Source organism: Cyprinodon tularosa, unplaced genomic scaffold (assembly GCF_016077235.1).
Source record: "Cyprinodon tularosa strain WSP-4 unplaced genomic scaffold, ASM1607723v1 ctg491, whole genome shotgun sequence".
NCBI classification, from domain to species: domain Eukaryota; kingdom Metazoa; phylum Chordata; class Actinopteri; order Cyprinodontiformes; family Cyprinodontidae; genus Cyprinodon; species Cyprinodon tularosa.
The window spans coordinates 322,996-336,970 of NW_024039220.1; positions in this window are offsets into that span (position 1 = coordinate 322,996).

The following is a 13,975-nucleotide window of genomic DNA, read 5'->3' on the forward strand; positions in this document are numbered from 1 at the left end:
CAGAGCATCCTTTGATATACTTGCTATCCTTAAACTTTTTTTTTTTTGTATTCGGGTCATCTGGGTGATTAATCTCTATGGGGACGACAGAGATCATGAAAAATATCTTTAAGGGTGTGCTTTGCTGCAGTTTTATCAGCCTGCTCTGAAATGAGTCGTGTTGCTCCTTTTGACTTGTCTTGCACCATCGCCAAAGCCTTGCTGATAAAGGTGGAGGAAAGTGTGTCAGCTGAGGTTCAAAGACCGATTTCAAAATGTCAGAGAATGGATTTCTTATCTCAAAGAGATTTCCAACAAGGCTACTTGTTTAATTTTGCCTTGAACAGGAACTTCGCTCTTGTTTCTGCATGGTCCCACCTCATTCGCAGAGCAGATTAAAGGTTGCTTGTTTAAAAAAATGTAATGAGGCCCTTCTTAGGGTAAACCTGTCTGGAACTGATTCATTTCTTTACCTTTTTTTCTCTGGACAACAGATTTTGAAATCTCTTAACTTAAAATATTTAAATTTTTGGCCTTAAAAGGTCCTATTACATTACCATTAAATTTATATCGTAAACCTTTATTCATTTAAATGTTTTAGTTTTTTGTTTTTTTTAACCAAATCTTTAAAATGTGCTCCTGCTCTTCTTTTACTTTATTAGAAGCAATTTTGCATCGGTCCTCTCTGGTGGAAATATTCTGTTTTCCTTTTAGGGTATTTGAATCAAATGACCCAGTTACTGTAGATACTTACCGGTAATAAACTGATAGCTCCTTTGCTGTAGAGAGTCTGAGCAACAGTAATTGCCCCTGGCTTAGTCTGTATTGATTCCTTTTCCTGTATAAATACAAAATCTAGCTTTGAAATTGTGATTTGAACTGTGGGAGTTAAAGCAATCCAAACAAAACTGACACTTTAAAAATCAACTCATCCTAAACAATATACGGTAACTGGTTTTGCCAACTTTCACAGAAATAATTCATAATAAGTATTTTAAAAACTGATGGTGATTCTTTCACTATGCTCTGGAGAAATTCTGTGCGTTTTTCCCATCCAGAACTATCTTAATTTAACCATATTGGGTTTAAAGCATATTGTGCTTCATTGCAAGGTAGTTTATGTCCAAACTTTGACTTGGGACCAATAAAAAAACAACATGATTTTGCTTTCAAACTATATAGATACACTATATTGCCAAAAGTATTTGCTCACCCATCCAAATTATTGGAATCAGGTGTTCCAATCACTTCCATGGCCACAGGTGTATAAATTCAAGCACCTAGGCATGCAGACTGTTTTTACAAACATTTGTGAAAGAATGGGTCGCTCTCAGGAGCTCAGTGAATTCCAGCGTGGAACTGTGATAGGATGCCACCTGTGCAACAAATCCAGTCGTGAAATTTCCTCGCTCCTAAATATTCCACAGTCAACTGTCAGCTGTATTATAAGAAAATGGAAGTGTTTGGGAACGACAGCAACTCAGCCACGAAGTGGTAGGCCACGTAAACTGACGGAGCGGGGTCAGCGGATGCTGACGCGCATAGTGCGAAGAGGTCGCCAACTTTCTGCAGAGTCAATCACTACAGACCTCCAAACTTCATGTGGCCTTCAGATTAGCTCAAGAACAGTGCGCAGAGAGCTTCATGGAATGGGTTTCCATGGTCGAGCAGCTGCATCCAAGCCATACATCACCAAGTGCAATGCAAAGTGTCGGATGCGGTGGTGTAAAGCACGCCGCCACTGGACTCTAGAGCAGTGGAGATGCGTTCTCTGGAGTGACGAATCACGCCTCTCCATCTGGCAATCTGATGGACGGGTCTGGGTTTGGCGGTTGCCAGGAGAACGGTACTTGTCTGACTGCATTGTGCCAAGTGTAAAGTTTGGTGGAGGGGGGATTATGGTGTGAGGTTGTTTTTCAGGAGCTGGGCTTGGCCCCTTAGTTCCAGTGAAAGGAACTCTGAATGCTTCAGCATACCAAGACATTTTGGACAATTCCATGCTCCCAACTTTGTGGGAACAGTTTGGAGCTGGCCCCTTCCTCTTCCAACATGACTGTGCACCAGTGCACAAAGCAAGGTCCATAAAGACATGGATGACAGAGTCTGGTGTGGATGAACTTGACTGGCCTGCACAGAGTCCTGACCTCAACCCGATAGAACACCTTTGGGATGAATTAGAGCGGAGACTGAGAGCCAGGCCTTCTCGTCCAACATCAGTGTGCGACCTCACAAATGCGCTTCTGGAAGAATGGTCAAAAATTCCCATAAACACACTCCTAAACCTTGTGGACAGCCTTCCCAGAAGAGTTGAAGCTGTTCTAGCTGCAAAGGGTGGACCGACGTCATATTGAACCCTATGGATTAGGAACGGGATGTCACTTAAGCTCATATGTGAGTCAAGGCAGGTGAGCAAATACTTTTGGCAATATAGTGTATGTGTTTGCTGGACTGCTTAAGATAAATGCCTGGCTACATAACTAAAGTACATTTACTGTAAGCTTAAAGGGATAGTTCGGTATTTTTGACATGAATCTGTATGGCATCCCCATCACCAGCGGCATGCAATCACACTGACTTACCCCTGGCAGCGTCCTGTGAGCAGAGTTATCGTCCAGTTTTGGTCAAGCCGAAAGTAGTCCGACAGGTTTTTAGAGCCAGCGAAATAAAACGTTTCTCTTCCCAAAACATTATGTGTTCAAAAGAGTGATATTTTTGCATCCCAAAAACATTGTAGTGGAAAAAGTCCCACGTCGTTATCAATTGGTCCTATTTTCTCTCTGTTCGTATCAGTGCGCGCCGTCATTCAGACAGCGAGCCCAACAACAGCCATGTCTCCCTTTCGCTGGCTCTAAAAACCTGTCGGACTACTTTCGGCTTGACCAAAACTGGACGATAACTCTGCTCACAGGACGCTGCCAGGGGTAAGTCAGTGTGATTGCATGCCGCTGGTGATGGGGATGCCATACAGATTCATGTCAAAAATACCGAACTATCGCTTTAAGGTCAAAAACTGATAGCTTCCATCAGACAGAAGGTTTTTCATGTTCTGAAGTAGCAAATCAGCCTAACACCACAACACTACAGTAATATTTCACTACGAAATTTTGCATAGAAATATCCCACTTTGACATGATAGTAAACGTACTGTCATGGTGATTTTGAGTGTTATAATTATGGACAGCAGTTTTTTTTTTTGTTTTTTTTCATCTTTGAAACTTTGATAAGAGTTACCTTTTTGCATAGTTTGCAAACCATCTTTTAGGGTTTGCAAACTTTTGGCCTACTTCATGTTGTCAGACAGGTTTTACTCAAACTGATCTCAAGATGCTACCTGGAGACAGTACAGTTCTGCAAAGAGAAGATTTATTTTGGGCTAATTTAGAGAAAACTAGAGAATATACAGGGCTCGAGACTATCAAGGCAAGGCAAGGCAAATTTATTTGTATAGCACAATTCAGTACAAAGACAGTGCAAAGTGCTCTACATGATTAAAATATAGGAAAATACAACAGAATCAAAGCAAGTAGGAAAAAAATGCAGAAACAAAAAAGAACATTAAAAACTGTTGGACTAAAGAAAATAAAAAAATTGAACTAATGATGTTCAGTTTAACTGTTTTACTAGAACAGTCGAAGGCAATCCTAAACAAATGTGTTTTTAGTCTTGATTTAAAGGAATTCAGGCTTTCCGCACTTTTGTGTAACATTGTTTTTAGACAGTCAAATGTGCAGGGGACTAAAACGGACATTTAATAAAGTGCAGGGGACACTTTATTAAATGTCCAGAAAATTATGTCCAAGACCTGGAAGAACGTACCGCTTTACGCCCACAGGCTCTTATATGGTCATGCAGCTAAGGCTTTTGCTCCACTATTTTTCTGCTCGACTACTGGTCATGTCTGAGGCAAGGAAAAAGCTTAAACCCCCTTGAGGATGCTTAAAAGAGAAAACATGAAAAGGATCTTGTGTGAGGAAAACAAGAGTTGATCTTTGAAAGGAGTTGCCGCAGGCTGAAAGAAGAAGCCGGATTTAAAACTGGTTCTCTTTTTTCAACTTTATTATTAGACTGATAAGTTAAATGTATGCTACTAGTATACAGTCATATAACTCTATTATTATTTTCTTTTTTTATTTATTATTATTTTCGATGTTTAGTAGAAGCAAATTACAGGCAGTTAAAGGTGTAGCGCCTCTAGTGGACAAAAGTTACATGGTGGGTCTTTAAATTGTGGCTGCAAATATCTGGAAAGGATTTCAGTCCCACTTTTCAAGCATGGCGAAGCCTCTAGGGAACTGTTTTATGAATGTTGGGTTTGTTTTACAAGAAAACTGAAGGTCTTTTCTAATCTACTTTCCTATTGTCAGACAGGTTTTACTCAAACTGATCTCAAAATGCTACATGGAGACAGTACAGTTCTGCAAAGAGAAGATTTATTTAGGCTAAACTTGAGAAAAGTGGCTTGTTATTGTTTAAGGCACTATCAAACACTGTGGAAAATATAATTATACACCATGTAATCCTGCTGAAAAGATCGTGGTGCTGAAATACCACGGCAGCAGACAAAGCAGGACAAAATCTCAACAGTTTATTTTGTGAAATTACACAACTCTCTTTAGCTGGAAAAAAAAAGGTTCAGAAAACACACTACCATGAAAAATATGTCAATTAGGGGAACATATCACTATTCCCAAAGTACAGTTGCACAATAGGGGAGAGAAGCATGTTCTAAAAAACATTACAACAAACATTTCACAGAACATGAGTTTCTAGAAAATAACATTTCACAGAACAACAATTCAGACATTTCATAACTGTAACATTTTTAGCCATTAAAAACAAGAGTTCAAAGCAAAGAGCAAAGAACACATAATTAAAAAAAACAGAGTTAGGTTTTAGTTTAATATGGTCACATTTTGCTTTAAAGCAACTGGAGGATAAAGGAAACTCGATTGCAGTTAAAAATCAAGGTTTAGGCAGGATTTTGTTTGTGCTCAATCAAATTAAAAAGTTAACAAAACATACTATTACTTATACTGTCTAAGAACCTATGACCATATTTACTTTTATTGTAAGGTAAAAATATTGTTGCTGAATACTTACAAAATTGCTATATTGAAAAAAATTAAAACAGTCAGTAAATCAGTAAATTTGATTAATCAATTTTATGTATGTTTTATACAAGAACTGAACAATTTCAAACATTCAGCTCTCCCCTTTTTCTAAACCTTACACAACGTCAACAACTTCCACAATGCAGCAGCATAACAATGAAGGTTAAAGCATGCACTTAAAGACAGAAAACACAGCTTTCTAGAAGATAGGATTTAGAACAAAGGCTTGAACATCTCATAACATTTAGGAGTGCATTAAGACTTCGACTCTACACACTAAAAAAACAACCAACAGAAAAAAAGAACAATTCTGTCCAAAGTCAACACAAAGTGAGTGAATTGGTGTCTCTCTGGTGCAACAGGTAGTGATTGTTGACATGCACAAAGTGGGTTGTCATCTTATGTTTGTCTATGCATTTTGAAATAGAGCTGTATTTGCTCTGTTTTAATTTAGACATGAGGTGGAAATGCAGAAAGGTTAATGGGAACAGAGCCTTAAAGCAAAAGATAAACTCAGGATTCTAACGTTATTGTACCTTAGAGTAAAGGACTGCAGCGTTTGTTCTTAGAGAAAATCCCTAATCCCTGTAACTCTAAGCTCTTGCTGAAGACAACCATGTGTCTGCAGCACAGAGTTCCGGCATTCAGGGTGGATCTGTAGTGTTTTGTTCTTTTCCATCAGACAGTGTTTTGCATGTAGACCAGAGACTAAGCAGACCAGAACACAACTTCTCCCACATATTTGCATGCATAAACCAAACAGTAAATGGGACTTCCTATGACTTTCTTTCCATGGTGGTTGATTGAAGACTAATAGCTGTTTTGATAAAGTCTCCCTGTATTTACTGTTGTACCATGACCTTTACATTGTAAAATTATCGGGATATTGTTCTTATAATCAGTCCATTTAATGTTCTTCACAATTATATTGCTTACCCTTTTGTTTTTGTTTCATGGTGTTTATATATTGTTTATTCATTAATGTTCATCAACAAACCCATTAGACTTTTGCAGAAGAGATGTATTTCTATTTAGATAAATAAAAACACAGCTGGACTTTCATATACAGCTGTTTGTGCTTTATTTTATTAAGGTGTATTAGATTAAAAATAGTTAAAAATATAAATCTGACATCACCTCTTCTGTCAAATTAAGTTTTGTGCTATAAGTGATGTTTTTTATTTATTTATATTGTTTTTAGATAAAATGCCTTTTAGTGTGCGACTTTAATAAAACCAAATGAACAAAAATGGTTAAAAGGTTATGCTAACTATCTATATGAACTTTCTTCCTTGTTTTGTCCACATATCCGTTTTACAGTCACCTACTCCCGTTTTGGGTCATGTTTTCAACAAACAGACGTTATTGACACATAACATTACAAGTCTCTAATTCAACCAAGTTTGTTCTGGGCTCCTGGGAGGAAACTTCAATTTCCTCCAACACACAGACACAAAAAGGAAACACAAAAATACCATGAAGCAACAATTAAAATTATAATTTATCCTTCAGCGCCTTTTGCTGCATGTCAAAGAGTTCAAATCTCAGTCACACTGTTTATTAATTAGATATACATAAAATAATACAGTTTTTTTTCAGAGGAATATTGAATGTATAGTTTTAGGTAAAGACTGCTCTGTGATGCAGTGGGTAGCACTGCTGCCTTGCAGCAGGAAGGTTCCTGGTTTGAATCACGGGCTGGGACTCAAACCGGTAACTGGGATTTGGATGTTCTCCCTGAACATGTGTGGGTTCTCTCTGGGTACTCCAGCTTCCTATAACAGTCCAAGAACCTGACTGTTAGTTTAATTGGCTTCTCTAAATTCTCCTCAGATGTGAGTGTGTGCTGGAATGGATGTTTGTCCTGTTTGTCTCTGAGTCGCCCTGCGATGGACTGGCGACCTGTCCAGGGTGTACCCCGCTACTCGCCAGGAGACAGCTGGAGATAGGCACCAGCACCCCTTGCAACCTTGTTTGGGATAATCGTGACAGGAAATGGGTGGATGGATGGATAGTTTCAGGTAACAGAGAAAAAAACTTTTTTTTTCTTATGTCAACAGATAAGTTAAATGATTTTGCAGATTTTTTCTGTGTATTTATTTCTAATTTAAATTTTTATTGCTATCTTCTTTACGTACATTGTTTTAAGGTGTAATGAAAACTTACTTTTTAGATTTTTCTTTTGCTATGGAATGGCATTTGTACATTCAATCAATCTATTTTTACATTTCAATGTTTCTTTAATTGTTATACATTCAATCTAAAACTTCTGAAACATTATGTGTATTTCTTTTGGCATTTTGAACTTTGTTCTCAAAATGGCTTAATTAACATTTATATGTAAACTCCTCTATATGCAGTGTTCTTTTTGAAGCAATGACTGAAATGGATCAAGTCAATAAGTAACTTAAAACATATACTGTTTTTAAATTAAAACATAAACTGTTTTTAAATTATTTTTATTATGTTGTGTTCTTAAACTGTACAGCACTTTGTATCAACTGTGGTTGTTTTAAAGTGCTTTATAAATAAAGCTGGTATGGTATGGTATGGTATATACGCTTTCTAATGCTCCCTGAAAACCTTTGCCCCTAACTGGTTGATAAGAATTTTAAGATGCTGGGCAAAGTATTGTTTACATAATTTAGAGGCCCCATCACATGAGGTGTTTTTACCTCACATGACTTAAAAACTGGTTCATTAAGGTGAAGGTCTCTAACCTCCCATAGCACAGATATGGGGGTTTAGAGACCTTCAAGAGCGACACAACTATATCAAAGAAGGAAACAACAAAAGATATCAAAGAAAGGACATAATCTGCTAGCAGATACCTAATCACAGTTGTTTTTAGTCATTTAAACCTTATCCTCTTTATATTATATAGTTTGTTCTCTGTGGGATGAGATGAAGACTCTATATCTGAACTTACTACCTCTAAAGAGTATGAGTCTCCATAAATAAATCTTAGTAAAAATAGTTAGAGGTTCATACCCATTCACAGCAGCGTGGAATGGTTTATATCATCTTAAGAAATGCATTTTTAAGATTTATGGAAACCTTTAAAGGCACACCGAGGACTTTTTGTGACCTAAAGAGTTTTTTAAAATGATTCTTCAAGCCAATATAAAGCGCTTGACACAATCAGTGCTACAAAGGGGGCTCCCCTTTCTATTTCCCGCCTGCTCGACTACTGGTCATGGCTGAGGCAAGGAAAAAGTTGAAACCTTTGGTCGTGGTTATCCATTGTTGTTATTACTCCTCGGTTTTTAAAAATGGCACGCCCCGGGACTGAATCGAGAAGGACAACCATGTGGACGCTGGCTGAAAGAAGAAGCTGGATGTAAAACTGATTCTTCGTTCTCCGCTTTATTATTAGACTGGTTAGTTAACATCGTTCTACTTGTTTACCGTCATTTATATTTATTATTATTTTCAATGTTTAGTGGAACCAAATACTGGCAGTTAGAGGTCTAGCGCCCCTAGTGACCAAAAGTTGGACAGTGGGCCTTTAAATTGTGGCTGCAAACGCTGAGAATGGTGCAAATGCAAAGATTAAGATTAATATCTGGAAAGGATTTCAGTCTCACTGTTCAAGCATGGTGAAGCCTCTGTGCAACTGTTGGTCTGTTCTTTGCTAATCTACTTTCATGTTGGTTTTTCTTTCCCATAAACTTTACCACATAGAGATAACTTTATTAAGTTACAAGGTTACATTAAATGTAAAGTATGCATTGAATTATTGTGGGTGCCCCCCCCCTTAAGAAAGTATAAAAACTCATCAGTTTAAAACCTACTTACTGAGGAGCTTTTCACCAACTCAGACGAAGAGAGCCTGTAACTGTAAACACAATGAACAACAGCTTGCTAAGATGAGTAATTAGGTTGTAACTGTAATTTTACAGAGACTAGTTTGTCCTGCTAATTATAGCTGGTGGCTATGTGTTCAGGAACTAATGCCAAAGAGATTAAACAAGGGATAAGGAAGGTTAATAAAAAATAATTAAAATCTTTGTTTTTGCCCGGTGGTTTGAGGAATACCAAGAACCTTCCCCCGCTCCTCTAGGACAAGAGAACTGAAACATGTGCAAACAAGTGTATTGCTTTGCTCCAACACCTGAAAGAATGCTATTTGAGAAGGAAGGTCAACCAGCGTCCTTAAAGTTCAGTATTGTTTTTATTATTTCAACATAACTCAACTGAAGAAACAACACACCGAACATATTTTTTTTCCGTTGTACCTGACTTTCCAGTTTTGGTACCGCAGTGGACGTGAGTTCATAAATCACGCTGTGTCCTTAAGGGTGGAGGTTTTTGTTTAAATAATGGCACTGATGGATTAAGAGGGATGCTTATAGTCCTGCCTTCTAAGAAAAGCTTTTGTGTTTCTTTCAATGAAAAACTTGTTGCAAATCAGCTGACAAACATGGTCTATAGACATGTAAGTCATTTAAACCCCCTTCTGCACAGGTATCAAATGGTTACCCCCAAGGGAATCAAATTTGTAAGTTCAGCTTCTAAATCATTGCACATAGTGTGTAAACATGATTTTTTCATTGCATTTTATTATTTTCATATAAATACAGCAGCATTGATTCAAAACTGAATTAAGCATTTTCAGTTGGTTCATAAATGATTTAGGTGTTTTTCTAAAAGGTTAATTAGTCTTTCAGGATGGCAGAATGCTAGGTTTCCATCGCTATGAGGTCCAGCCATAGTTCATATATCCCTGAGTAAAAAGCCTTTCAAATTAATAACAAAAGTAGTATTCTGACAAACTGAACAAATGTGGAGGTGGACAATCCAGGTTCAAAAAGTAAAAATCTGCTCGGTTTTTCTTTATTCTGATCAGTAAAGCAGGCCTTATTCTCTATATTGCTTGTGGAGCTTGAAATACAGATGGTTGAAAATGATGTAAATGTTTTGTTGTTTTTGCTTTCTGGACCTGGATTTACTTCCTCTGTAAAACAAACGTGACAACAATAAACAAAACTAGCAAATAAAAGAACAAAACAGTCATCTACCACTCTTTATTTATTTGTCCTCACTGAACACTAGAGCATAAACCACCAAACCCTGAACACACAAGACAAAAAGCCTTTTTTGGTGCATAATTACCAATGAAAGAGCTCCCTTCGCTGTTTGATTTCTCTTTCTCTCACCAGTTAATCTCTTACTGAGCTCTATTCTGCCTTTCTTATGATCTTTCTTTATTTTTCACCCATAATACATCCCTGACAGCGCTCTGCCAGTTCAGCTGTTTGGTACCTTTAGAAAATAATCAGTGGGTGGCTCAATGCTTACCCGCTTCACTTTAGACAACACCAGGCCAGAGGGTGCTCATACTGTTACCATAAGGACATATCTATATTCTTGGGATTATGTAACAAACCCCAGATGTGAGCTTACACAGCAAGGCTTTGAAAGCTGGTTTCCCCAGCGAGATGGAGGAAGTCAGAAAAAGCTTTCTCTGAAAGGAGTAGTTTGTAGACCAAACAGATAAACCCAGAGATTCAAAACAGTCTGTGGTCATCCTGGTCTATACTGAAGGTCATTCAACACAGCTGTGACTGAGTGGTTGGGAAAAGTGCTGTAAATAAAAATCCCAAATTCATGCAATACTAGGGCGACCATATTTTCATTTGGTAAAACCAGGACACCTTGGAGCGGGGGGGGCGGCGGCAGGGGGGATCTCTGTTCCCATGCATAGAGATGTCTGTGGCATGCACTCACTTAACATAGACCTACATAATCCTACAATAACATGATATTTACAGTTGGTTTATTAAAAAATGCTTTTCAGTAGAAGTCAACAGCAATAACTCCAATAACAAATTATAATTTTATTCAAAATTTATTTATAAAAAATGCTTAACAATTCCTGTAATGAATGAATAGCACAATGAAAGAAATAATGTCTCGTCTAAACATCCCTCACTTAACAATAAAAGTTAACAATAACTCTCAACTCCCAATAACAGAAGATGCTCAGCCTCAGCAATGAACGAAATAATGTCTGTTCTGTAGGCTATTGGAAAAAATAAATTAACAAATGAGCTAATTAACAAAAAATACCTCTTGTGTAGCAAAAATAACTCAAAATGTACCAAAAACGAACAAACATATCAATAGACTATCTCTACTTTTGGAGTCCAGGTGTCTTTTCAGATCCCTTGCCCCTCCTTTGGACACAGAGACATATGTGCCTGCTTTGCACACTGTGCACAAGGCCTCCCATTTTTCATGACCCGGTGTGAAAGCGGGGAAACTCTTTTGTAAATCGTCGGTAAACATACAATTGCGCTTTGGCATGTTGTTGGCGTACTGACAGCCACGCTATCTATCCTCTGATTAAGAACAGGGCTGCCCGCACTGACGCGGCTCAGGGATTAAGTCACACGCAGCGCCGTGCGCAGTGCCCTAGTGCCTGTCAATTTAATGGTCAAATGAAGGTAATTAAAAAAACAGGACATTTCCTCACTTTCTAAAAAAAAAAACGGGACGCCTGAGACAGGACGTGAAATACGGACATGTCTTGGGAAATACGGACGTTTGGTCACCCTATGCAATACTCAGGTGGATGGTGCAATTTTTTTGTTGCTGTTTTGATGGACATTCTTATTCTACTCACTGGAGTTCATATTCCAGCAACGCTGTCATCAAGTCACTGTTTTCGACATGCAGCCATTCTTTTTATGCCACGTTCAGACCGCATGCGATAGAAGCAGCAAAAAAGCGCCTGCTGCTTAATTTTTTATGCTTGTACACTGAGATCTGATGCGCACCAAGAGCATCCTTGACAGTAGAGGGCCAATAGAGGGCCCGGCCCCACCCACCCAATGACCTTGATTAAGACATAATAAAAAACCCAAATAAAAATTAGATTATAAACTTTAAATGTTTGGAAATATATTGATATATATGTTTTAGATGTATAAGATAAAAATGTCATCTTTAACAATGAGTAGAGCCATTTTTTCGTTTTTTCATCTGATTGGTGACTTATTTCGTTTGGACCTGATGGGCAGAACATCCAAATTGGTTTAGCAAGCTGCATGCAGTGAGGCTAATGCTTTATTCTGCTGCCTCGACTGCCTGTCTCCTTTTTCAAATGTCAGGATCTGACCCAGTATGGATAAAGACAGGTAAGACTAATTTAAAGCACTTTTTAGAAAAGGCAAAGAAAAATGAAGAATCTGGGATTGAACTGGAAAATAACACAATATAGTGTTTGCTAATTTGCATAGTTGCTTTTAAATAAACACATTCTCAGAAAATAAATTATTTTTATATATTAAAAAATTATAAAGCTGACTACTTGTGTCTCCATTTTTAAACTGGTACATTTTTTTTTTAGGTGTGTGACACAATATTGGAACATGCAAAACACAGATTTGCCTTCACAAAGCCTCAGAAAGATTATGTAGAAAAACTAAACCTGTACATTAAATTATCTTTAGTTTTTTTTTATGTTGTTTTTCTTGTTGTTGGCATTCATATAAATGTACAGTTGTGATTACTTAGTATACATCAAATCCCGTTTATCCCTTTAACGTATTCCTTTAGTTTATCCCTTTAGCTTTGTATGAAAAATACACTTTAAACTACCTAGATGGGCGTGTGTCCCTTTAGTTATGTACAAAAAAACAATTGAATTACTTACTTTTTGGTGTTTTTTGAAGCGTATGGCAATCTGTTTTTTTTTTTTTTCATGAACATGACTAAAGGGATACATGCAGACCGATTGTCCTGGCCAAATGTCAGAACACTTCCCAGCAAAGTGGATGCAATGATAGTTATCTCCTGGCTACAGACTACATCAAAATCAACAGTTACTTTTGTGTGAAAAACGCTTCCCTGTTTGCTTACATGCATGCTGTTGGGACATACTGTATGGATTTCCTCAGTAAAAGACAGTAAATGTCAGCTCAATTCAATTCACTTTGATTCTATTCTGTTCTATTCTATTCGACATTGGTTTCAATCATTTCTCAACTTAATTTGACCTCTTCCTAATCCCTCCTACCCTTACTGCCGCTGAGTCATTGGATTTCTCTCCTTTTGTCCTGTGCTTGACTAATACTTTAACATAATATCAGTGCGGCTGATCAAACGACAGTATGTCACAATATGCTTCCATCTGAGACACATCATCACTTTTTTAGAGGTTAGGTAGCTGAGCGATGTCATTTAAAACTTTTCAAACATTGAGAACTTAGGTTTTTTCATTGAATATCTTCAAAAATGAAAACAAAATACAGGTTTTGTCCTTTATAGATCCTCCATGAGTTTAAACCTCACTGAACACTAGTGAGAATAATGTTAGAGAGGTGGAAACACATGGAGAGAGCCTTTTTACCTAACAGCAGGAAATGGCTGTGATACCCAGGACAGAAGGAGCATTGAGCCAGAGAGAGTGCAGAAGGATTGGGGTCATGTGAGGTGAGGTTTTCTCAGAGCAGCGGTGGCAATGTTAATGACATGGCGGCATGAAGGCAAATGTGACTGGAAAGAAGTTAAAAGACAGAGAGAAAGCAAGACGACATAAGTCATAGCATCGGTTATTAGTCAGTAATTTGGCCAAAAGGAAGAGCACTGTGATTCAAAACCCCAGATTTTATCGGAGGAAAGGCTCCAACTGTGCTGTCAGCTACACCGACAAACTAATTCATAACGCCTTTACAGCCAGTTGCTGTGGAAAAGGAGCATTTGACACAGATAAAAACAAAACCTCATATACAAGGAAATGGAATGATGCCTTATCTGTGTTTATTTGACAACATTCATAAGTAGACCCTCAGGATACAGATTAATCTGTTTGGTCAGTACCATGGCTTTAGATAACAGTGTTATATCAGCTGAAAGCAATGAATACAAATGACATTAAC